Raw genomic sequence first — 27,044 nt, 5'->3', positions numbered from 1 at the left:
CACTATAGGCAGCCCCCTCCTCCGTAAGCACTGTAGGGGGGGAGACAAAACCAGTGTCTGGCGAAGTGTCCAGACCACTGGCGTCCCCAAGCCCACCTGCCCAGTCCTGATAAGGCTGACACTCACGTGCCAGAGGGTCCTCAGACCGCTCCTAATCCTCCTCGCCACCCATCTCCTGATACTCAGGGTCAAAGGATGGGGCCGTGTCATAGAAGTAAAAATCTCCTACCGGCGCCGGTCCTGAATCGAGGGTAGGACCGGGGGACAACGTCGTCCTGGGACGGTGTCGGGGGCGACACCCTGGGGGCCGGCGCCGGCAAGGTCGTAAGATCGACTGGCGACGACCCGGATCCGGAACCCGGATCCGGCGGGGCCCTGCGGCGACGGGACCGAAGTCGCAGACGGCGCCGGGGCCGAAGCACCCGGCACGCTTGGGGACCCAGTCGGGGCCGCTGGGCCCGAAGGCGCCACGGAACCTGACGGAGGAGCGAGCGACCTCATGGCCATGAGGAAGGCCTCGATCTCCTCCGGCGTCGCGTTCTGCCCAGGGACCGTCAGGTGTGGAGCAGGCTGCGACACCTGCGGCTCCGGTGGAACCGCGTGGGTCGTGTCACCCGAACCCCCGGCCGCGTCGCGCGAGCTTCGGGGGGAGTCAGAAGAGCGATGTTGCCTTTTCGACTTCTTGTGCCTCTTACCTGAGGACTTGGGGCCCTAGGAATGGTGTCGACTCCCGGAGCTATGATGACTCTGGCCCTGCGACCGGTCCCTCGACCTCCTTCCAGACCGGGACCTTGAACGGCGTTTGCTCGAGGCGCTTGCGGGACGGCTCCCGCGTAGCCTTCTACGTCAAGGCCCGGCAGTCGGGGCACGACTTGTCATCGTGGTCAGGCCCCAGGCAATGAAGACACCGGCGATGGGGGTCAGTAACCGACATCAGTTGGCTGCAGTCGATGCAGGGTTTGAACCCGGGCATCCCTACCGGCATCGCCTGAGTCGTTCGACTCGAAAAACAGATCAAAAAGATCCAAAAAGTTTAGTCAAAAATTGACTAAAGGGTACCACTTTCCCCGGACCTGCGCTGCTGGCGCGGTAAAAAGAAGAACTGACGTCAGCGCGCGAGGGCAGTGTCTAAGTACTCCGACGATGTCATACCGGCACCAACAACGCCAACGACGGACGCGGAGCTGCAGACGACGCCTACCGACGCACAGAGGTACTGCTACGCAAAATTTTCCGGATCCAGTCTGACGCCTCAGGATATTCTAAGGTGAGGAATCTAATACTAACCTGTTTCTTTCAGATAGTTGCGACAGGACTGTATTATTATTATTTTTCGATCATACACAGCTTCAATTGCCTACAACCCTGGGGCCGGCAGCGTTGAGTACTAGAAGTTATAATGAACATACACAGCTTAAACGCCGACATCCCGGGGGCCCGTCAACGAATGTGGGATAAAGCGAAATCTGTTTAAATGCTGCTTGTACGACAAAAGTGACACGAATGACCAATCAAGCGACCCGTTCAGTACTTCATATCTCAACCTTTGAGAATCTGGTGAACTTTAACATAACTCCCCCCTCCCCCCATCTGCTAATTGCACAGTAAGACCATCCATTTCTAGTGCCACGCTAGCTTTCTGGCTATCTCTGTCGTACTACCTTTGCAGCTGACATCTACAATAACATATCCCCTCCCGTGACCATGGGTGAAACTCAGGGACCTCTTTACACCAGCCCTGTGGAATTCTCTTTACCTGGATAATGTACCAAATCATTAACATCCCGTTAACTCTTCCGAACAATGATCATTACCCCCCGACTCCAACCATGTAACATACGGTTCCCAGATATCAACCTCTCAAGTCTCGAACGACTGGGCATCAGCTCACAATACTGGGTCAGTTGATCCTTACAATAAGTCACTGCTTGTAACCAGCCAGCGACTGCGGGTGGTCTCAATCTTTTCCAGTGAATTGCCACTTGGCGTTTAGCCAACAATAGCAGCATTGCCACCAGTTTTCGAGCTTCCTTTGGGACTTCTTGGACATATCCCAAAAGCACTACCAATGGAGTGGGTGGAATTCGAACAGTAGTAATATCCCCAATGTGCCTTGCTACTTCCAACCAAAATTGCGCTACCGGTACGCAAGACCACGCCAAACGTATAAACGTTGGATCTTGGCTCCCACACCGCCAGCATTTAGTATTGTGTATAGGCTCATTCGGTATAGCTGTACCGGTGTGCGGTATACCCTATGTAGAAAGTTGAACTGTATTAACCGAAGTCTGTAGTTTGGTGATAAATGCTCCAGCTGCGAGCACCAATACTCCCACTGTTTGTCTGTGATTGGTGTTGCAATGTCTCGTGCCCAATCTACCCTCGAGGTGTGTGTCGTCATTGGAGATGCACTTTGTGTGGTACTATAAATGCGTGTGATCAATTTTTTGGGGTAGGGATTAGACAAAATATTTTCTAGTGCAGGGAGGACCTGTGGTTCTCGGGGGTATTCAATATAGCGTGCCTTACAAGCTGCTCTGATTTGGTAATATAGTAATGTGTCTGCAACCGAAGGCGTCTGTTCTCCGCACATTTCCTGCAGGGTCAAGAAAGTGGCATCTGGATATAAATTGCTTCCCTTTACCAACTTGTGTGTTTCCACCCTTAGGGTGGTCGCCTTATCCATCAACGGTACTAACAGCGGGTTACCTCCTATGGGCATAGATGGTGCATGCCCAACGCGTCGCTTCGACAGTGTCAATTTCCTGATGGGGTGTTTTGTAACGCTTGTACTCCACCACGTTTATCGGGATCGGTGCGACTCTATCTATCTCAATCGCAACATGTGGTTGATACGGTGTTGAGTGGTGCCAGAAATGGAGAAACTGTGCCTGAGTACTATATGCATATAATTCAAAATCAGGGGCACACAGACCCCCTTGTTCAAAGGACAGTGTCAGCAAGCTCCAGGAGACGCGAGGTTGCCCGCCCGTACCAGCTCAAGTACCACTGTCCTGAGCCGTCTAAAAAAGTGCACAGTGAGTGGCATTGGGATATTTACAAATAAGTATAGTAGTTTCGGTAGTATAATCATCTTTACAATTGCTATAAGCCCCAGCAGCGATAGCGGCAAACATTTCCACCTCTGTACCTTGGTTTCAATCCAGTCTATGACTCTCCCATAATTTGCCGTCCACAGTTCCTGCATAGATCTGCTTCTGACGATACCCGGGTACCGTGTCTCAGACTCCACCCACTGTATGGGATAGTCAGTATCATATACATCCGTCCCGTCCGTAGGTGCTAGTATAGTCCGCTACCACTATCTCTCCCCACCTGGCATTTCCGAGGATGTGTGCTGCCGTCGACAGTAAGTGTGTCTCTTGTAGTAGGCATATGTCCGCCCGCGTCTCAACAGATAGGCTTGGACCAATTGCACTTTTCTACGGTCATTGAGCCCCCTGATATTCCAGGAGATGCATCTGAGTGATGTCACTTTGGTATTCGGTGCGAAAGTGCCCATAATATGAGGATATGGTCCTATGCGTGCAGTTACAATGGTTCGACTCTCCCGGCCATGTGGTCACACTATTGACATTCATTGTGAGTTCGGCTAGACTGTGCAAAGCAATATATAGCAAATCTAACTTGTGAAATATAGCAACCCAGTCCCCCCACCCACACCAACCCCCCAATCAGGTTGTGACTTCACCCTCCCTATCCCCAAAAATCTTAACCTATCTGTCCCCAACTGTGAACTTCTGGGATTCATCCCGTGGGGGTGTACATGAGTTCGCCGGCAATTCAGAAGCAACTATTTAGGAGAACTGTTAAACAATTGAGGCACAACTATAATAAGGATTTGAAAATAAAGTATGCCCAGACCTTAGCTACATACAAAAAGCTAATCATGGAAGAAAAAAACAACTATTTTACTAAGAAAATATTGACATCCAAAAACTCCAGTAAAGAGCTGTTCGCTACTATCAAAAAACTAACAAAACTTCCGACAAAAGAGTTATCAGATAACAACCCAGATTTTTGTAAAATATTGGGCCAGGCTTTTGCCGACAAAGTGGAACTAGTGTATAAAACCTTTACTAAGCCACCTGATGAATCTAATTCCCAAAGGAGCGCCTTTACTCCGAGTTCTCCTGGCTTTTCCTTCTCCCCTCCGACCATGGAGCAAATTATCAAAACCATAGTGGGTATTAAATTAGGGGCCCCGTCCGATCCTTGCCCCCCTAAAGTCTTTCATCTCTTCTCAGAGACCCTTGGCAAACAATTGAGTGATCTTTTCTCAGGAATAATACTGCATGGAAAATTCCCTGTTACCGCTACTAAACAAACCTCATCTAGTCCCTGCCAAGCCTAATAACTATCGGCCAATCTCTAGAATGCCTTTCTGTTCTAAGGTCCTGGAGACAGTGCTTAATACTCAGCTCACTGCCTTTGTCTCCTCGAATACTCTGCTTGACCACTCTCAATTCGGGTTTAGAGAGGGGCATGGAACAGAAACGGCCCTCATCGATGCAAGTGAGGAGCTAAGAAAGTCATTGGACGAGGGCGGGAAAGCCTTGATATTATTTGATCTGTCAGAGGCCTTCAACACCGCCAATCACAAAATTCTTATCAATAGATTGTCTGATCTGGGCGTCCAAGAATCCGCTACGACCCTTTTAACATCATATCTCGCAGAAAGATCTTTTTGAGTTGAAACAAGTGGGGTCAGTTCCCAAACCTTTAATCTTCATTGCGGAGTGCCACAGGGCTTGTCGCTGAGCCCCACACTGTTCAATGTTTATGTGTCCCCATTGGCTGCTTTGATTAGACAGTTTGGTTTTTCGGTAATCTCCTATGCGGATGACACGCAGATAGTCGTGTCCATAACCAACAATGAAGACGAGGTGGCTGATCGCTTTAACATCTGCATGACCCATGTCAATTCTTGGATGCAATCCAATTGCCTTAAACTGAACGGCACAAATACCGAAGTTTGGGGGCATGGCTTGGACGGCAAGCATGGCGGACGCAGCTTAGTTGAGCTCGTTCCCCGCCAGCCAAATATCCGCAGATTGATCCTGTACTTCCCAACAAGCAGTGACCCCGAGGGTCGAGTTCGGAACCGGAGACCAGCGGGCTGCCGCCAGAGATTTTTTGGCTGGCTGTGTGCCCTGGGGGCTGGGCACCAACGATCCGAAGCAGTGCGGCCTACGGGGTCAACGGCAGCTGGGGTACTCGAGTTTGGCGACCCCAGTGGCTGCAGCGTGGAGGCGGCTGAAGCCCGGACGGAGGTCGGCAGGCTAGCGGCGGCAGGAGGGCGCGACTGTCCCCCGGAGCGGCCCAGAGAAGCCCCAGCTCCCAGCCGGGGGGTGCGGACCTCGCCGACGGTCCTGGGAGAGACACGGAGCTGAGGGATCCGGCCCGTGTGTTGGGGCAGCACAGCAACAAAACGGCACTGTAGGCAGGAGGCAGCCCTGCTGAAAGCCCCCAGATCGGATCTTACCGGGTGACGCCACGAAACGGAGAGGGCAGCAAGCTGGGAGCCCTGCCGTACCCTTGGTGAGAAAGACAGACGGGGGAGAGGCCTGCACAGGCGGCCACAGCCGGGGACCTCGATTTTCACGCACCCCGGGAAGCAGCTGGGGGGCCTAGCCTTGGCAGACACTGGCGGAGCACTGTGCAGCTGAGTCTACACCACCTTGGGGCCCCTGCAGAGTAAGCGGTGAGTGAAGGGAGGGACTACTCCTGCAACAAGGTACGCGGGTGGAAGTTCGTGGGCCCCGCCGACGTGACTGCGGACGGGCCGCTCGCCCGACAGGAGCCGGCAGCTGCCGGGAGACTATAGGAGGTGGTGTGGGGCCCCGGAGACTCGGGCAGCCGCGGTAGAAGTGAGGCAGAGGCGGCCTGGGATAGCGGAGACAGCGGGGGTGGTGCCTCATTCAGCGTCCCGGCGGTCATCTCGGACTGCGGTGGGCCCCCTAACGAGGAGTGCAAACGACGCCCGGAGGCACTACTGAGTGAACTCAGACATTGACGCAGCTGGGCAGCCATGACCCGTGGAGCAGCTGGCAGTGGGGGAGGCCCCAAGCAGGGTCCGATGGACAAGTTTGCCGGCCCAGGGGCAGCACCGGGGCCCCCGGTGGATCTCAGGTGGCTGGGCCAGACAATGCGGCGCTGATGCCGGCCATTACTCAGTCCCACGATGTGTTAGATGCGAAGATCGGGCCGTGGGATCAGACGTTACTCTGCTGCGCCAGGATCTGCGCAACGCGGTCTCCCATATCACGGAGGTCGAGACACGCATCTCAGGGGCAGAAGACGACATAGTGACCATAAAACGTAAAGTGGCTAATCTGGAATCCGTCCTAAAAGGCTTGGCGCACCGGGTGGAGGATGCAGAAGGGCGCGCCAGGCGCAACAACCTCCGCTTTGTTGGACTACCCGAGGGCTGTGAGAAGGGAGATATGGAGGGCTTCCTGACGCGGTGGCTGGAAAGTTGGATGTCCCCGGACACTCTTTCTCGCTGCTTTATCATTGAACGAGCACACAGAGCCCTGATGCAAAAACCACCGGAGAGAGCGCGACCACGGCCTGTAATAGCTAAGCTCCTCAATTACCACGACAGGGATGTGATCCTTAAGCAGGCCAGGGCGAAAGAACCATTGCGGTACGAAAACCACACTGTCATGATCTTCCCAGACTATACCCGCATGGTGCAACAGCAGAGCCAGTCTTTTGCAGCAGCCAAGGCCTGACTGCGGGACCTGAAAATACAGTATGCCCTTCTATATCCCGCCCGTCTGAGAGTAGTGTTTCAATCCCGCACACATTTCTTCGACTCCCCGGAGGAGGTGTTTCTGTGGACAGATGAAATCAGACCGTTGAAGGTCACCCCACATCCCAGCCAAGAGACACTGACTCCCAACAAGATGAAGCACAGACAGAACCCTCTTGTGAGGGACTGCGCAAGGGCAATTGGAGATCCAGATCAAGGCAGCGGTCGGCGTCAGATGCGGCCTCCGAGACAGCAATGGGGGCGACCGAGAGACAGAAGAAGGGCACGTGAACTGACTTAGAGACATATAGCAGACCAACTGTTACAGCCCTCTGCTTCATTGAGGCCCCGTCCTGGGGCATATCTGGGGACCCTGTTAATACGGGGAAGAATGTGAGACTTTAATGCATGAATGAAGGTTCTGGAGAACGTCTGGAGGGTGACTGGGCATGGGGGGGGTTTCTAGCGGCGGGGTGGGGGATCTTCTGGGTGGGTTGGTGGGTGTAGGTTTCAGGGCAGTTGCATAGGGGTATGGGGATCCATTGGTGGAGAAGGTCGTCGACCCCGCGTTTGGGGGCTGTCATTGGTGGAGATTGGAATGATGTGTTAGATCAAGCGCGTGATAGGTACAGGCCGGGAGGGTGTAGGGAGGCGACAGGGCACACCAAATTCCATGATATGATTAGGAATCTTGGTTGGGTTGATACATGGAGACTTATGCATGGTACACGGCGGGAGTACACCTTCCTCTCTGCAGTCCACAAATCCTTCTCCAGGCTGGATTATATCTTTGCTCCCCTGGCGGCCCAGGGTAGGGTGGATGCCACGGATATTTTGCCGCGTGGGTTGTCGGATCACTCCCCCACGACAGTTAATATAGGACTGGATCAGCGGCGGCAGCCATTTCGTTGGCGTCTCTCGGTCTGGCACTTGCAGCTAGGGGACTATCAAGCACATATGAGAAAGGCTATCGTGCAGTACCTAGCTGAAAATGTAGGGACAGTGGCGACCAAGGGGACACTTTGGGAGGCTATGAAGCCCACGCTACGGGGCGTGGACATTGCATGGTGCGCAGCGGCTAAGAGGAGGCGTAGGGAGACCCTGACTCAGGCCGAAGCGGACATTAGGGAATTGGAGCGACGTAGTGGACAGGATGGGGAGGACCAACAGGTAGAGCAGTTGCTGCTGGCGCAGCAGTCCTATGCCTCATTGTTAATGGACGAGGTGCTGCAGATGTGGCTGGCTACCCGCAGCAGAGTGTATCAATGGGGGGATAAATCAGGGACGATGCTCCATAGACTATGTCAGGGACAGTTTCATGCTCAGACTCCTCCGAGGATTCTAGATGATTCCGGCTCCTTGATGACAGACCCCAAGTTGATAGCGAGGGCTTTGCGGCGTACTATGCGGACCTATACTCCCCACATGAAAGCATAGACGCGGACCTGATCACCAAATTCATAGACGACTTGCCGCCACGAGCGATCACAGATGAAACCCGCGAACGCCTAGACAGGCCTCTGACAGAGGATGAGTTGGGAGTTGCTCTTGTGGAACTGAACACTGGGAAGGCTCCGGGCCCTAATGGCTTCCCCAGCGAATTCTTTAAGAAATTCCATCTGCAGCTGGTAGCCCATTACAGAGCAGTAGTAGAGGAGGCTAGGGAGCAGGGTAGCCTGCCCCAAGACTGGAGACACGCCGAGGTGGTGGTGTTTCACAAACCAGGTCGACCCGCTGAGCAGTACGCATCGTATCGTCCGATTTCTTTACTAAATGTGGAGGCCATGGTTTTGGCCAAAGCGCTGGCCAATAGATTGCTACCATACATTTCTGAACTTATCCACCCAGATCAGGCCGGATTCATGCCCCGGCGGGCGACTCGGCACAACATCAGGAGAGCTCACGTCGCGGTTGCGGCAATTCGGTCCTCTGGGGCGCAGGCGGCGCTATTCCTGGCTGATATGGACAGGGCATTCGATTCCCTCAGCTGGACGTATCTGTTCTCGCTCTTGCCACGCCTGAACCTAGGGCCGGTCTTTGTGTCATATGTGAGGTTGCTGTATACCGAGCTGACGACCTCCGTTAGAGTGGCGGGGGCGGTGTCATCGAGATTTGCCATTCAGAGGGGCACCAGACAGGGCTGCCCCCTCTCTCCACACTTATTTGCCTAGGCAATGGAGCCCCTGGCAGCCTGGGTCCGGATCGATGCGCAGTTACGAGGATTTGAGTGGTCGCGGGACATATCAGACCGTATCGCGTTGTACGCGGATGACGTCCTGTTCTTTTTGACGGATCTTAATAGATCGGGGCCTCGCCTGCTACGTATACTGCAAATCTTTGGCGAAACCTCAGGCCTCTACATGAATCCCCGCAAATCTACACTCTGGGTGCTGGAGAGTGGTCCGTCGCTGGGAGACTGGGAGTCGGAACTGCAGAAGGCAATAGGGGGCTTTAAATACTTGGGAGTATTTCTGACAGAGATACCGGCAGTCGCATGGGAGCGCAATGTAGCACCGGTCTGAGAACGGACCCAAGCTGATTTTAAAGTGTGGTCCCGTATGCCGCTGACCATCTATAGTAGATCGGCTATTTTTAAAATGGTGGCCCTACCCAGACTGCTGTATCAGCTACAAAATTATCAGTATCCAATCCAGCCCTCTTGGTTCAAGCAGGTAGACTACACCCTGGGGAAATTCCTCTGGGTGGGCGGCTCGATTAGGGTGGCGTTGCGCAGGTGTTTTCGCTCAACATATTGTGGGGGGGGCTGGCGAACTCTGATGTTCATTCCTACTACCAGGCGTCACATCTGTTAGTGTTAAATGAATGGTGGTATGAGGAGAGAGGTGACCCGGCCTACGCACTAGAGAGGCTGCTGATGGAACCTCATACGCTCCACACATGGCTCTATGAGACGAGGGGGCGCAGGGCTCTGCCGCCAGTGACACAGGTGGTCTTTGAAGTTTGGAGACGTGTGTTGCGGCGGATGGGGTGGTGGCGGACCCTGATTGAAGAAACCCCCCTGTGGGGCAATGCCCGCTTACCAGGCCTGGCGGCCCTCTCGGGATTTACAGGCTGGGACGCCATCGGTATTTCCCGGTTGGGGGATGTTATGTCGGGAACGACGCTTAAGTCATTTCAAGAGCTAAGCACAGCGTTCCACATGCCCCGCACGCAGTTCTTCCGGTATCTACAGTTGCGCCATGCCCTGGCCCCGGATCTGGAGGGCTTGACATCCCTTCCTGAGTTTAGCCCGCTGGAGGGCCGAGTCTTTAATGGGAAATATAGACACAAAGAAAATCTCACGTATCTACCAGTCCCTGATCATACACTGCTCCTCAGACTTGCAGGCACTTAAGGAAACCTGGGAGGCTGAGGTGGGGCCACTGGAGGAGGACTGGAACGAGGCGCTGGGGAGTCCTAGAGGAGCGGCCATATTGGTCCGTCTTCGATTGATACAATTCAAATACCTTCACAGGGTGTACTATACAAGAAAGAGGCTTTGGAGGGCGGGCCTAATTGGTTCCCCAGATTGCACTAGGTGTGGACATGAGGAGGGCACCCTCTTCCTTACAGTATGGAGTTGTGAACGATTAAGTAGATTCTGGAGTGGCGTCTGGAATGGTATGGATGAGGCGCTGGGTTGGGTGCTCCCGCGCACGCCGCGTTTGAGGTTGTTGCATGTGCTGGAGGGGGTGGGAGGCAACATTTATAAGCGACACCTGCTTTTACAAGGTCTCACTGTGGCCAAGAGAGACATTGTGAGGGCCTGGAAGAACCTGCAGGCCCCATCGCTCATAGCATGGAAAAGGGGCCTAGATTTCTGTATGGGGGTGGAGAAACCCATATTTCTGGCTCGGGGCTGGCCCAGCAAACACTTCAAGATTTGGAAGAGATGGGCTGATTACAGGGGTATTTGGCTGGAGCCACCAGTGGAACCAGACCCTGATCTGGAGGTTTGAGTACTCTCAAGTGTGGGCTGTGTGTGTGTGCATGACCGAACATGTCGGGAACCGTGCGGGGGGGGAGGGATCCGGGTGGGATGGAGTTTGGGATAGTTGGGGGGGACAGGGGAAGGGTACAGGAGTCTGCGACTTTCTATGTGATCTATCAATAAAATGTGTTTTAAAAAAAAAACAAATACCGAAGTTCTACTCTTGGGTGCCAATCCATTGACTTGGTCTCGGAGGTGGTGGCCTGTAGTTTTGGGGGACTGCCCAATACCGTTCTCTAAGGCAAAAAATCTGGGGGTCACGTTTGACTGTAGGTTGACCTTCGACAGTCAAATTAATGGCCTTACTTCCAGCTTCTGGTCAATCCTTAAAATGATTCGGAAGGTTCACCCCTTTGTGCCTTTGGAGGCAGTAAAGACGTTGGTTACTGCGCTGGCGTTTTCTAGACTAGATTACAGCAATGCACTGTAGGTGCAGATTCAAACCCAATTTCTCAAAAAGATGCAACGCCTACAGAATGCAGCAGCCAGATTAATATTGAACATCCCTAAGCACACAATCAGTTTCTCAACAGTTGGGAGCATTGCATTGGCTCCCGGTTAAGAAGGGGATTGTTTTAAAGACTCTCTGTATCACATTCAAGGCACTTCACGGAAGAGGTCCTGCTTACCTAACCTCACATATAAAATACTATGCACCGTCCAGGAATCTTAGATCTGCACATCATAGACTGCTGCAACTGCCCAGGATTAAGCAGGTACGATGGGGTGGAAGGAGCTTCCTGTTGGGAGCCGCCAAGTTTTGGAATCGCCTTCCGCTCACAATCAAAAACAGCTTAGATCTTCCAGCATTTAGGAGGAAAGTAAAAACTTGGTTGTTCCAAACTGATATATAGTCATTACACTCTAGCTTCTCGCTCCCTGAGTCCCTAGCGCCAAGACGCCTCCGGGCATTCGTTGCGCTCTATAAATTGAATAATCAATTCAAATCAAATCAAATTCTCCCCTACACTTTTGGTAGGGTGGCCAAGAATGGATGACGTGTGGACCCAGCACCTCGCACTATCATTGCAACACTTTCAGCCAACCTGGCATTATAGAGCTTCATCTATCTGCCAGTGGGTATGGCGCCCTGCGACAGGCATAGTGGGCTACAACAGTCATGGCATAATTACATTAGCTAACATAACACTGAGAGCATATATACACGTATCTGAGGTTCCAACGAACATGTCACTCTCTTCAGTCATTATCACTTAAGGTTCTTTCTGCGTGCGAGTCAGTCCCTGTTACTTGCTGTATGTGCTCCTTTGCCATCTGTTTAGCGTAAGACAGGGCGGCCTTTGCGTCTGTAAAAAAGGTGGGTCTTCCGTGACCCTGAACTCTCAGTTTGGCAGGGTATATTAAGGCATATCTGGTGCCGGTCTGTTGGAAAATGTTCTTGGCCGGCAGGAATTCTCTTCGGGCGACTTGCACCTGCAACGTGAAGTCCGGGTATAACGCTATGTTGTCGCCCTTGTATTGAATGGAGCCTCTCTCCCTGGCGAGTCGCAATATCGTGTCTCTGTATTTATAATTTAGTATTCTCGCCAGGATTGGTCACGCTGGAGCTCCAGGTTTTGGTCGCGGGACTAGCGTGCGGTGAGCTCGTTCAATTAGGAACATGGCGGATAGGTCCTGTCCAAAGAGATCTTTCATCATCTCCTCTATATACCGCTCCATGTTTGGGATGTCTCTGGTTTCCGCAACTCCTGTAATACGGACATTGTTCCTCCTCAATCTCGCTTCTAAATCTTAATTCTTCTGTTTTATTAGTTGTAGCACACCATCCATCTCTCGTATTTTCTTGTCCATTTCCGTCAGGCCTTCCTCCGTTTCCGTGATCCTAGTCTCCAGCACGCTTACACGACCTTCTTGCTTCTCTACCCGATGGGTGATCCTGTCCATGCTTTCTGCCAAGGAATCCATTTTGGAATCTATACCCTGAAGGCTGGTTTTCAGTTCTTTAAACATTGTTCTGATATCTTCTTCAGGCGTTGGCGTCGTGGTATTTCCCGCTTGCTGTTCTTGATGTTCGGCATCGTTGTCTCCGGATTTGTTGACCCTCTTGTCAAAATTGAGCTTAGGCTGGCGTGTGTCAGGTTTCTCCATTGCAATCCCGCGTGCACTCCAGTGTGCGCTTTATGGCGAAGGCAGCAGAGCTAATGTGGTCAGCAATTTCTATCCTACGCCGTATCGTTTGTGCTTTTGGGCGTTGTAATTATAGTACCGTAACAACTGCCAATGGCAGCTACGACTTCTCCGGTGCGTACTAGAGCACTTTTCCGGGGCTGCTTCCTAGGCTTGCGTTTCTGGGGAATAGCAGTTAGGTTGGCATGCACACTGCCGTCGCTGTTTCTGCATCCTCTGCTCGCCGCTCATCAGGTTACACGCCAGTAATTGTGCCGCCCGATTCCAGCCAACCCCAGGTAACACAGTGCGCACTGTCAGGTTAGTAACCAATGTTTCACGGGAGCGAAGAAGAATCCCCACACCTCCAAGGCACAGAAGCAAGAATGCGAATAAATACACACTCCTGTCTACTGTCCCCTAAAAGTATGAGGGAATTTACCCTAGGAGTGTCCACCACTCTCCTCATACGAGGGGGTATGCAGGATACAGCAGGAGTCTTAGGCGGATGTCCAGGCTAGAAGACAAAAGAAGCAATACACACACTATATCCTACTTCACTAACCTGTACACAGCAACCATTGACATGCGTTATAATCAAGCTTGCTTACCCCAAATGTAGATCAGGCAGACTGTATCGAGGAGTTCAATAAGGGGAATCAGGATACTCAGTATAGGGATATGAGGATTAGAACTCTCGAGGGACATTCACACCACACAAAAACATAAACAAAAAAATGCAGGGATGTGAGGAGACACTGGCCGGCTGTTTGTGGGCAGGAACAGCGGAGCAACACTCACACACGAGGAGAGACACTTAGCCCTAAAAGTAGTCAAGGGCGGAGCGCTCTCGCTCAAAAGGAGGTATCAAATAACCAAGGGTTCACCCGGTATACACCATGCACACAGAGCAAGAAAACAAAGGAACCGAGCGAAATAACGCCAGCAATATGCGTGAACAAAGTAAGGGTAGACGCGATAAGATTCTCGCGTAAGAAATCAAGAAATGCCGAAGCTCGGCAAAGACACGCTCACAAGGTATGAGATCAGCCAGCAGTTGTAGGGTCAGGGCAGGAATGCTCCAACGCGGGAAAGGGTCCAAGGAGCCACGAAGAATCCACAGAACGCCAAGGAGACCTCGCGCTATGAACCAGGAAGAGGAAAGGGGGGCGTGGTACCGGAACAGTAAGCCAAGCGACGGCTACGTTCTGCCATGCCCCTTTTCAGCAGCTAAGGGAGCGTCTAAAAATTACCCCGCTGTTTGGTCTTAGGGACCGGGGAATAAGACCATAGCCCAACTATTTCGCATGTCAAGGGGCTACTTCCTAACAGTACCCCTCCTCAAAGGCCTATTCAGAGGGCCAGGCTTAGCAGGATGAAGTCTGTGGAATTGTCGAATCAATCTGATGGCATGTATGTTTTCTGCAGGTTCCCACGACCTATCTTCTGGGGGATATCCCACCCAATCTATAAGGTACTGAAGTTTGCCTTTTGTTTTCCGAGAATCTAGGATTTTTCTTACTTCATATTCAGATTCTCCGTCAATTTGGATTGGTGGAGGAGGGATTTCAGGGACAATAGACGGGATGTATTTCTTTAACAAGGAGCTGTGGAAAACAGGATGTATTTTCATGCAAGGGGGTAGTTGCAACTTCAGAGTGACAGGGGATATGACTTTCTCAATGGAGAAGGGACCTATAAACTTGGGTTGGAGTTTTTTAGATCTTTCCATCCTTAGATTTCTGGTGGACAACCACACCTTTTCTCCTATTGTATACATGGGTTCGGGTCTTCGGTGTTTATCTGCTTGTTTTTTCATGGCTTCCTTGGCCTTACATAACTCCGCCTTTGCTGTTTCCCACGCTAACTTGATTTGGGCATGGTGTTCATCTAGGGAAGGTACCGGGGAGCCTTTAGGAGGGATCGTAATAGGGATCATCCTAGGGTGTTGTGCTTGCACAAAGAAAAAAGGAGAGACATGTGTAGCTGAATGGTTAGAATTATTGTAGGCGAATTCAGCCAAGGGTAATGCTTGGAGCCATGTGGATGGAAGAGAAGTCAACAAACAACGTAGATATTGTTCTAGGGTTTGATTGGTCCTTTCTGTTTGTCCATCCGTTTGGGGGTGATAAGCAGTGGATAGTCTGTGATCTATTCCCAGCATAGAACACACTCCCCTCCAGAACTTCGAGACAAACTGTGGACCTCTGTCGGAGATAATGACCGTGGGTAAACCGTGTAATTTGACAATATCTCTAAGAAAGACAGATGCTAGTTCTTTGGAGGAAGGCACTTTTTTCAGAGGGATAAAATGACTCATTTTGGACAATAAATCTACAACCACATAGATCGTGGTGTAACCTTGACAAGAGGGCAATTCTGTCATGAAATCCATGCTAATCGTGTGCCAAGGATGAGGAGGAATGGCTATGTTTTTTAAGAGGCCTGTGGGAGCACAATGCGACGCCTTTTGACGAGCGCAAGTGGCACAAGCTTGGACATATGCTTCTACCTCCTTGAACATAGACTCCCACCAAAACCACCTGTTGCATAAGTCATAAGTCTTCCTGATGCCTGGATGACCAGCCAAGGTGCTACCATGACACCAGTCTAGGATTGTCCGTCTCAATTCAGAAGCAGGGACAAACAATTTGTTGTCATGATAGAACAAGCCTTCTCTAATGGTGTGTAGAGGATCCTTTAACCAGCCTTCCTGTGACAAATCTAAGAGTAGATGTTTGATTTGCTCAAGAAGGTTATGATCTTTTTCCCCCACTCCCAATATTTTGTTTTCAGGTATTATAGGACGAGGTTGTTCGGGTTCCACATATTGCTCATGACCAAGCCTTGACAGGGCATCAGCTTTTCCTTGCTGTACTCCCGGGCGATAGGTAATTGCAAAGTCATATTCGCTAAAGAATAATAACCAGCGCATTTGTCTGGGCGTGAGGGCTCTAGCTGCTTTGAAAAACTGTAGATTCTTGTGATCCGAATAAATAGTGACAATATGTGGTGATCCTAGTAGATGATGCCTCCATTCCTGGAAGGATAATTTTATAGCTAGTAATTCTCTTTCACCTATAGTGTAGTTTCTTTCCGCGGGCAACAGGGTTTTTGAAAAATACGCTATGGGATGCATGTGTCCGGTCTCAGGGTCTCTCTGTGAAAGTATGCCACCCACCGCGTATTGAGAGGCATCCGCCTCTACAAAAAAAGGTTGAGTGCTATCTGCATGATGAAGAATCGGCGCGGAAGTGAACTGGTTCTTTAAGTCACAAAAAGCTCTCTCTGCTTCCATTGACCAGTGAAAAGGTACACCTTTTTTCAGGAGTCTAGTTATGGGTGTTATAGTGTCAGAGAAATGATTAATAAACCGCCGATAAAAATTGGTGAACCCCAGGAATGATTGGATTTCCTTCACTGAAGTAGGACTTTTCCAGTTCACCAAAGCTTCAATTTTCTTGGGATCCATCTGTAGGCCATTGGGTTTGATAGTAAAGCCCAAAAAAATCCACTTCAGTAGTGTGAAACATACTTTTGTCCAATTTGGCAAACAATTGATTTTCTTTTAGTTTGGTAAGAATCTTTCGTACGTGTTCCACATGGTCTTTCTCGTTCTGTGAAAATATGAGGATATCGTCGATATAGACGATAACAAAAATGTCGATATATTCACGTAAGATGTCATTGATAAAATACTGGAACGCAGCCGGTGCGTTGCACAGACCGAATGGCATCACACAATACTCATAGAGCCCAAAGTTGGTGCGGAATGCTGTCTTCCATTCAACGCCCTGTTTGACGCGTATTAAATGGTAAGCACCTCTGAGATCGATTTTTGTGAAGATTTTGGCTCCTTTTATTTGCTCCAGCAGGACGGGAATCAGAGGCAGAGGGTACTTGTTTTTTATTGTTATTTTATTCAAAGCTCTGTAATCCAGGCAGGCCCTGAGACCGCCTTCCCGTTTATCAATAAAAAACAAAGGAGAAGACATGGGAGAAGTTGAATGTCGGATAAAGCCTTTTGCCAGCATGTCATCCAAATAATTTTTTAGATAGTCGTTTTCTGCAGGAGTTAATGCATAAATCCGACTACTGGGCAAATCTGCACCCGGAATCAAGTCAATTCTACAGTCGTAACTCCTGTGAGGAGGTAATTTAGTTGCTTCCTGTTCATTGAACACCTCTTCAAAGTCTGCATATTGTTCAGGCACTTTCAGATCTTGACCTGTTTGGACTGCAAGTATAAGGGGAGTTCAGGTTCTCGGGCTTCCACGTAACAGTGGGTTTTACAATACAGGGACATCAAGGTAACTGTTCTTTTGTTCCAGTCTATAACGGGATTGTGTATTTGTAACCAAGGTACTCCCAAAATCATACCAAAATTAGGAGCGTCAATGAGATCAAAAACAGGACTTTCTGAATGCCCATTCTGAAACACTATAACCACAGGCGGGGTTTGATAACTTATCATCCCCGAAGACAACTCGGACCCATCTACTGCTCATATGGATTCAGGCTGGGATTTTGCAACAAAAGACAGTCCCAACTGTGCAGCCAATTTGATATCGAAGAAGTTTCCGGTTGCTCCTGAATCAAGAAGGACAGACATAGCGAATTGCTTGTTACAATTGTACGTGATTGTAATAGGTAGTGTGAAATGTTTCACTAGCTGTGTTTTGTTGTTAGAGATCTGATGAGGGCTGTAGCTCGAGGAAGTGACCTCCCTTTTCCTCAAGCTTGCTAGTTTTCCAAACTGGAAAGACTGCTAGCCGATAGTCTGGGTGTTTTAGGGCGTACTGAACAGTCTTTAGCATAGTGGCCAGCCTTTCCACAGTACAGGCATAAGTTTAACTTTCTTCGCTTCTCTTTTTCCTCTGTGGATAAAGGACCACGTATGCCCCCGATTTGCATGGGTTCAGGACTATCTTTGGGTACTGGTTTCTCCACTTTAGGAAACAGGAACCTAGGTACAATGTTTTGTGTTCTTTCCCCCTTTCTTTCATGCAATCGATTATCCAATTTGACTACAAGATCAATGAAAGAGGCGTAATCTTCAGGGGGTTCACTATTTGTGAGAGTAGGTCTTTTAAGTCTTCACCCAGCCCACGATAAAACAAAGAAGTTCGTTTTTCTTCTGGCCAGTGTGTTTCTGCCACCAAACGATTGAAGTTGGTGATATAAGACAATAGATCTTTAGAGCCTTGTTTTAAATTGAGCAATTCAGTATCACTTCCTTGCATATAGGAATGTTTAGCAAAGAGGCTTCTCATTTATTCCTTAAAGAGATCTAAATCGTAGCGCTGGATCATTGTTCTGGACTAAGGGAACCGCCCATTCTGCAGCATTCCCCACAAGAAATGAAATTATGAAGGCTACCTTGGCTGAGTCATCAGGAAAAGAAGCTGTCTTACACAAAAACTGAAGTTGGCATTGGTTCATGAATACATTGTATTTGGTGCTATCCCCTGTAAATCGTTCAGGCACGGCCAGGGGAACAGGATTAGGGGTATGTACAGTGACTTGAACAGGGGAGGTGTGTGTTTCGCTGCTAGCCCCTTGGTCTGTTTCAGGGGAGGGCATGGTGAACCTAGCGGGTTGTATATATTTTGTTCTGGTTTTGGGTAAGGTGCCTATGTCTCTCTCTCCTGTTCTTAACTACTGCACTTCAGCCATGAGCCTTTGATTTTCGACCCCCAATCTACCCACTTCTGCCTGAAGGGCTACTAAGGCTGCCGTCATGTCTTCCACTGAATGAACCTGGAGGTCTACAGGAATTAACGAAGGGTCAGGATTCATCTTCGCTCAGGGGAATGGAAATTCGTGGGCTTGGCTTTCTGTCAGGTTAGTAACCAATGTTCCACTGGAGCGAAGAAGAATCCCCACACCTCCAAGGCACAGAAGCAAGAATGCGAATAAATACACACTCCTGTCTACTGTCCCCTAAAAGTATGAGGGAATTTACCCTAGGAGTGTCCACCACTCTCCTCATACGAGGGGGTATGCAGGATACAGCAGGAGTCTTAGGCGGATGTCCAGGCTAGAAGACAAAAGAAGCAATACACACACTATATCCTACTTCACTAACCTGTACACAGCAACCATTGACATGCGTTATAATCAAGCTTGCTTACCCCAAATGTAGATCAGGCAGACTGTATCGAGGAGTTCAATAAAGGGAATCAGGATACTCAGTATAGGGATATGAGGATTAGAACTCTCGAGGGACATTCACACCAGACAAAAACATAAACAAAAAAATGCAGGGATGTGAGGAGCACTGGCCGGCTGTTTGTGGGCAGGAACAGCGTTGCAACACTCACACACGAGGAGAGACACCCGGCCCTAAAAGTAGACAAGGGCGGAGCGCTCTCGCTCAAAAGGAGGTATCAAATAACCAAGGGTTCACCCGGTATACACCATGCACACAGAGCAAGAAAAGAAAGGAACCGAGCGAAATAACGCCCGCAATATGCGTGAACAAAGTAAGGGTAGACGCGATAAGATTCTCGCGTTGGAAATCAAAAAATGCCGAAGCTCGGCAAAGACACGCTCACAAGGTATGAGATCAGCCAGCAGTTGTAGGGTCAGGGCAGGTATGCTCCAACGCGCCACGAAGAATCCACAGAACGCCAAGGAGACCTCGCGCTATGAACCAGGAAGTGGAAAGGGGGGCGTGGTACCGGAACAGTAAGCCAAGCGACGGCTACGTTCTGCCATGCCCCTTTTCTGCAGCTAAGGGAGCGTCTAAAAATTACCCCGCTGTTTGGTCTAGGGGACCGGGGAATAAGACCATAGCCCAACTATTTCGCATGTCAAGGGGCTACTTCCTAACACGCACCAATGCTACTATGGTGGTCTTGATATGAGATCAGGGCCTCTTCATACTCCGCAAGGAGGGGGGGAGGCCCCGGCGCCCCTCTACCAACAGCGCGCTTCCCACACTCCAATCACGGCATCCACCATGCCCATCCAGTCAGCAAAGGTGAAGGAAAAGGAGGGGGAGGGCATACCATCAGTGCACCACCCTTGCGATGAAGGCGTTATTTCGGACAATTTGTATGTTGATTTATTTTATTCAGTTCGCCAGGTGGCCATGTATTTACTTGCAATTTGCCAATTTAATCCAGTTTTCCAGCCTGTTTCTGCAGTGCACAGCATATGGTCACTCCATCACCCACCCCCCAGCAGGATCTCCAGGCTGAACTTCTCTAATACTGCACAATGAGGGGTCTCCACCACCAGTCCAACACTTCTCACGGGCCCGAGTGTTATATGCAAAATGGCGGCTGGGCGAGTATCTCCCTGTGTCCTCCGCCACTATTCACGACGCACGGGCCCCGTACCTGCAGTCCCAAGCCAACGTCCCTAGATTGCTCCCGCGTCTACTTCCGCCTCGCGTGGCAGCTTCTCCCACGTCGGATGTGTCCGATTCCTCTCTGTTCAGGCGGCGCATGGGACGGGCCTCTAGACATCCACGTGCCGCACCATCACCGCAGTACAGCTGTCCCACCAGTCGTCCTCACTCAGTGCAGTAGGGCCCTCGGCCCCCGCTACCTGCAGCCACGTTCGGCTCCGGTGCCCGGGCCCAAGCCCGCCGATGCCGCAACTCGCCTCCGGCGCACATTTAGCACCCGCCCACCTGCGTCACAGCTGCGTCCTCCTGGGGCAGACGCAAATCCAGGTACGGGCTCCGCAGTCTCGGATCGGAAAGGAAGCCTCGTCGCAGCAGCTCCACCGCAACCGTCTCCGTCACAGCAGGTAGGCTGCAGTCTCTGGCACAATTGCTTAGCTGGGCACCAACTCCAGCATCTCCTCAGTACGGGATCAAGACACAGCACGTCAATGATGGATTTTGACGGATATTTATAGCTTCGGCCGGTGGAGCTGCTCTAACAAGTAGCTATACCGCAGCTCGGCAAAGCCACGCCCCCCGACAGGACCGTATTTAGTTGCAACAGCACTGGAGGGGATTTCTCCGGTGGGTAAGTCCTGAAGAGTCAAGAAACAAAAGAGGGTCCCTGAGAGTAGATAACCAGGAGAGGAGGCAGGGAATTACAGTCCAAAAAACGAAAAAGAACCTCTCCTAGAATCTTATATAACAATAGGTAATATATCCTTCAATTTATATATAACATCATTGTCCCACACAAGAAAATTTTATAAGAAAAACATGTAGATTTATTATTTCAAATTCATCAAAAGGCAGAAATTCATAAAAGACATAAATATATATAAATATACATTTCCAGGAAAGAGAACTGTATGGCTGACTTTGGTCTTGCACCTCGGTTTCAAAGTAAGGCAGTATCTTGGTTTAAGTGCACAACCACGTCTCGAGCTTGCCACACAAAAAAGCTCAACTGTGAAAACAGATACAGGAATTTTTTCAAGGTAGAGACGGTGCACGATAAATTCAGTCCAAAGAGCTCAAAATTTTCAAAGAAAGTTCTTTTATTGTATTTCAAAATTCTTTAAAAGGCCTCAGCCGACGCATTTTGTTCCCAATAGGAACTTCTTCAGGGCTTATGAACTGGTAAATAGACAGGTAAGTGTGGAAGTAGAGGGAAACTCCAAAGGTATATGGGTCCACCCCTTTGTCCTAGGCCACAGTGTTAGACTCTCCGTCAAGTGACCTTAATTAGAAATAATTGTAATATGTAGTCCCAAGGAATATATCGGAGACCCTCTTCAAATCAATCAATAGAAAAAGTAGAACAACAGACCTCCACCACAAACACCCATTTAATATACGGTAAGAAGTAGAGTGGAAGAAAGATCTGGTTCGCCCCAAGTGGAGTGTCCTCCGGCTTAAGAAAAAGAAGGGCATGTATAACCCCCAAGGTATTAGCCAGGAAACCTCCTTCCCTTGAGTTACGGGCGAGGAGTACCGAAAATGTGCAGGTCGAAGGGGACAGTTCAAGTTAATCAAAAAAACACAACATATAGCCCCTAAGCAAATTCACACATTCGGACATCCTCTCAGCCATTCACGATCACAACGTCATACAGTACAAGACAAAGGACAAAATAGTCAACAGACCACTCATCTAAAGAAAGAAATACAAGCAAAAACAATGCGCCGACGCGCATTTCGGAAAGGACTAAGGGCCAGATGTAGGTAAATCCGATTTACCGACTCTTAAATACCGAATCATACCGATTCGGTATTTAAAAGTCGGTAAATTGGAAGGAGGCAGATGTAGGTAAAAAATTACCGAATCTGTAAGAGTCGGTATTTACCGATTCTGTAAATACCGAATCTGTATTTCCCATTGATTCCTATGGGCCTTGAAGCATATAGGAATCAATGTGAAATACAGATTCGGTATTTACAGAATCGGTAAATACCGAATCCTTCAAGGGTGCAGGGGATGTCACTTTGACACCCTCTAGCACCCCAATTCTGGACTTGTGTGCCATGTGGCAAACAGACATGCCCTAAGGGCATGTCTGTGTGTCACATTGCACAGGTGTGCATGCACAGATGTGCATGCACACCTGAATTCGGTATTTTACCACCCAATAGGATTGGGTGGTAAAATACCGATTTTTAAGGGCCTGTGGCACTCTTAGGAGTGCCACCTACATGTGGTTTTTCCTGAATCGGTAAATATACCGATTCGGTATTTTACCGATTCTGTAAATTTACCGATTCGGTAACTTTACAGAATCGGTAAAATATAGGCCCCCTACTTCTGGAAACCCTAATACCGGTCGGTAACAGCCGAATTCGGTCGTTACCGACCGGTATTAGGGCTCCTACATCTGGCCCAATGTGTCCAAAAGTTCCTTCGTCAGGGCGCAAAGAGGGCCAATTTGTGTACATTAGTTTCTTCCAGGTGGAGGATTACTTGAATCTTTTCAAAGACCATAGTTTCTTTAGAACAACATTTCCGTGACAATATCTTGAAGTAGATGAACAAAATATAATACACTGTCTGTGGGGACAATGAAAGGAAAGCTAAGGCAATAATTAGTGTCATCATTACTAAACGCTGCTGGAGAAGCCACCACCGAGTACAAAAAGACATACTGAGACTCACAAGTGCACGGAAAATGAGTGAAGGAATAGGTGTATCAAATGAAGTGAGAATACACCAAGAAAATACAAAAATAGAGTCTGAATTTAATAAACAACCTTAAACCCCAGGTATCACCCAAAGGAGGCGACAAAACGCTAGAAGCCAACCTCCACCCAATTTTGACAGAACATGAGTTCAACAACCTACCAAGAAGAAGGTAGATCACGCTAATTCAGAAATAGCCCAACGCTATGGGGGTCCAGAGATAAAATCTAGTAAGAACAGGCTACAATTAGTGAAAGTAGAAGTTCTAAGGGGAAATAGATTACATCCCAAACTCTGGGGCCCTAATCCATGAGCCCTCTGTACTGAATAAAGGTCTACTTACTTTCCAAGGTAAGATCAAGGTAAATATGCTAGGTAAGAACAGGGGCTGCAGTCGTCCGGTCCAAAGAAACAACGTGAATTATATTAGTGCACACTAGAAAAGCAAACAGACAAGAACACGGGGATAAGTACTAGGAAAATACACTGTTAGAGGAATAGTCCTATATCCTAGTCCAAAGAGGCACGATACTGGAAAAGGGAAGAACGTTCCACCTAAGTAGAGATAGTACAAACCTAGGGAAGGCACCGATATCCTGCCGATGATTCTACGAGCCTCTCAAAGGTAGCGGGCACTCTATATGCGATTCCCCACCACTTTATAAAGTCCTAGGGGAAGGAACACCGAGGAAAAGGTAGCCATCAGGTACGTGTTCTGCGTGGCTGCAAACAAATAAGGCAAGGAATAAATCACTGACCACCCATGGGGCCACTAAAGCGCACTGACTCCCCTTCCTTAAACCCTCCTATAAGGCTCCCATAAGACTGAATCGTCGTGAACCAACTGACCTGTGAGAATAAACGTTCGCATCCGTCTCTTGATCTTCTTCGGTCGTGAGGTGTCCTGAAGAGGCCTTTCAGAAATTCCTTAATAAGTCTATGAGACCACTGCGAAGATTGATCCAGTTGTTGTCTGTATCTAGAAATTGCAGCAAGGGGGATCTTAATGGAGGAATGCAAGAGTCCCGCCTTGGCTAGGTGTGAGAAGTTGGCCTGGTATATGATGTCCACTATTCTAGTGGGCACCTTGCACCAGTTCAAATGACCCTTATTGATGGTAGGTTGTAAAGTCAACCTTAAAGAAAGCTATCCTAGTGGTAGCTGTGGAAAGCAGCCTTCAGGCTAAGACTTAGAGGCGAGTTAAGCAAATTGTTTTACTAGTTATAATCTCTTGAATGACCAAATGAAAGTACACCACACAAGGTATATATCAAATATATATGTATTTATTCTAAGCACAACCCCTCTGGTCTCTTTATGAGGTAAGAGGTAAAAGTACAATACAAGGAACTTAATAAGCATACAATAAGTTGCACAGTATACGTTTCGCCCTAGGGGCCTCACAAACCATATTCTAAAATAGTGGTATAAGAAACACGTGAGGGATAGAAAGCAGACCTAAAGCCTGTGGTACCGCTGTGGCAACTAGGAACTACCCAAGGTAGGGACGTAGGAGGCCCAAGGGGACGCGTGTGGTGTCTAAACACAGCCGCGGATCACCATTGACTTTCTATGGAGAACGAACAAGTTACAATTTTAAAGATTAAGGACACTCCTAGTTGAACTACGATGGAACCCTTTTAGACTTAGACACTTCGAGAGTCAAGACCCACGGGAGCACCCTAGTACCTAATGTACATGCAATCAATTTAGAGAGGAAAGCAGATAGGCTGGGGCCTGAATAGCAGGATCCCAGCCAACTAAGTAAAAAACCTTCAAAACACCAGGCAAAAAGTGGGAGTAACCATGCACTAAGATTCCACCTTCCTACACTAGGTGCAAGAGATAGTGGATGAAAGTGGATGTAAAGAATGAGCACTGCACCACAGACAGAACCATTTCCATTTTGCAGAGTAACATTTGAGCATGGAAGGAGCTTGAGAATTTGGAAAAATTGATTTGCAATCATTGGGTATGTTCAAATTTTCAAATTCAATGAAGTGAGGAGCCAAGCCAACAAGTGAAGAGAAGAATTTGAGGATGAATCACTTGCCCCTTGTCCATGTAAAGAAGATCCTCCCTTGGAAGAAAGAGAATCGGAGTACACTCTGATAGGCAAAGTAGCTCTGTGAACCAAAATTGCCTTGCCCACCCAGGAGCGATGAGAATGATGCGGCACAGCTCTAGTTTAATTTTTTGGAGAACTCGAGGAATGAGGGGAAACTGGGGGGGGAGGCTTTAGGCAAATCTTCCTGTCCAGGAGAGCAGAAAAACATCTCCCCACGTTCCCGGCTGAGGAGTCCTGCTGGCGTAATCGGTGTACTTTTTGTTGAGGTACATAGTGAACAGATCTAATGTTGGGGAGCCCTAAGACCGAAACACCATCTGCAACATCTGGTCGTTGAGCTCCCATTCGTGGCACTGTTTGAACAACCTGCTGATAGAGTAGGCCCACTGATTGTGGGCCCCTGGCACATGCTTCACCCGAAGTGAAATTTACTTGAGGAGATGTCATTCCCAAATCTTCTGCGCTTGAAGACAGAGAGAGCCTGAGATCTCGTGCCACCCTGTTTCTGGAGATAGAACATAGTGGTGGTGTTGTCCATCCGGACTAGAACTGGAGATCCCCGAATCCGAGGCAAGAAAGCATTGAGGCCCACAAACACCGCTCTTAACTCTAGAAGGTTTATGTTACATTTTGATTCCTCTTTGGACCATTTCCCGAGCACCTGTAGCTCCTGAAGGTGAGCTCCCCAGCCCTCCATGGACGCATCTGACGTCATCACAAACTGAGGAGTTGAGTGAATGAAAGACAGACCCTGCGTAAGGTTTTCCCTAGTCCTCCACCAAGAAATTGTAGCTTTCATAGTCGTCGAGATTTGGATCATGTTGTTGAATCTCCCCTTAGATTGAACCTATTGAGTCTTCATTTGCTTCTGCAGTGGGCGCATATGAAGACGGCAATTGGGAATTAGTTGATTGCATGAGGACAGCATCCCCAGCAAAGATTTGTACTTTCTGACAGAAAATTACCTTTTTGATGACAGGAGGCGTGTCATCTTCTGGAAACGCGAAACCCTTTTGAGAGTCTGAAAGGCTTTGCGAGATTTGTATCGATGCGAGCTCCTAGGAAAGTCAGAGAGTTGGAAGAATTTGAGTAGAGTTCCTGGCTGCCTAAAACGAAGGAGCTTTTATTAACCAATCGTCCAGGTAGGGGAATGCCTGGTGACCTGAACGTCTCATATAGGCAGCTATCAGAGCCATGCATTTGGTGAAGACCCTGGGGGCTGACTTCAAACCGAAGGGAAGCACTCTGAACTGATAATGGCACCCGCCACTTGAAACCAGAGATATATTCAATGCTTAGGATGAATGGGGATGTGAAAATAAGCTTAGGGGAAGAGATGACGTATAATAATCCTCTTTTTCCATAAGAAGAAGGATTTCCTGCAGAGACAACATCTTGAAAGATTGTTTTTTGATGAATTTGTTCAGTAACCGAAGGTCCAAGACCTGCCTCCATTTCCCTGTCTTCTTTTTGATTAAGCAGAAGTGGGAATAAAGTCCCAAATTGCGCTGATGTAAGGGTACCTTTTCTATGGCGCATTTGGAAAGAAGAGCTTTTATTTCCCTCTTGAGATCTGGTAGATGACGATATGGTACCTTTGGAGGGGTTAGTTGGAGGATACTGAAGAACTCTAGAGTGTGACCGTGACGGAAGACATCCAAATCCCATTTGTCCGACGAGATGGACATCCATTTTTGTACAAGGTTTGAGCAGGTTGGTTCGAGTCGTGAGACTGTAGTGGCAGGGGCCTGGAGAAACTCATTGCCTCTTGTTCGAATCCTGCAATCTTCTGGCAGATTGCTGCCTTTTACAAGCAGTGGGCCGTGAATAGGACGATGCAGTGCTGGACCTGAAAGGTTGATTGTATCCCTGATAGGTGCTTTGAGGGTAATGTTGAAACTGCTGTTGGAACTGCGGTCTGGGTGCATACTGCCCTCGAACTCTGCCCCGAAAGGACTGGAAACCACGTTGTTGTAGCAGGTGTCTGTGTCCTTTATAGACTGAAGGGTT

The sequence above is a fragment of the Lissotriton vulgaris genome, chromosome 5, assembly GCF_964263255.1.
Source record: "Lissotriton vulgaris chromosome 5, aLisVul1.2, whole genome shotgun sequence".
In the NCBI taxonomy this organism is placed as follows: domain Eukaryota; kingdom Metazoa; phylum Chordata; class Amphibia; order Caudata; family Salamandridae; genus Lissotriton; species Lissotriton vulgaris.
Note: the sequence above shows the minus strand (reverse complement) of the source record.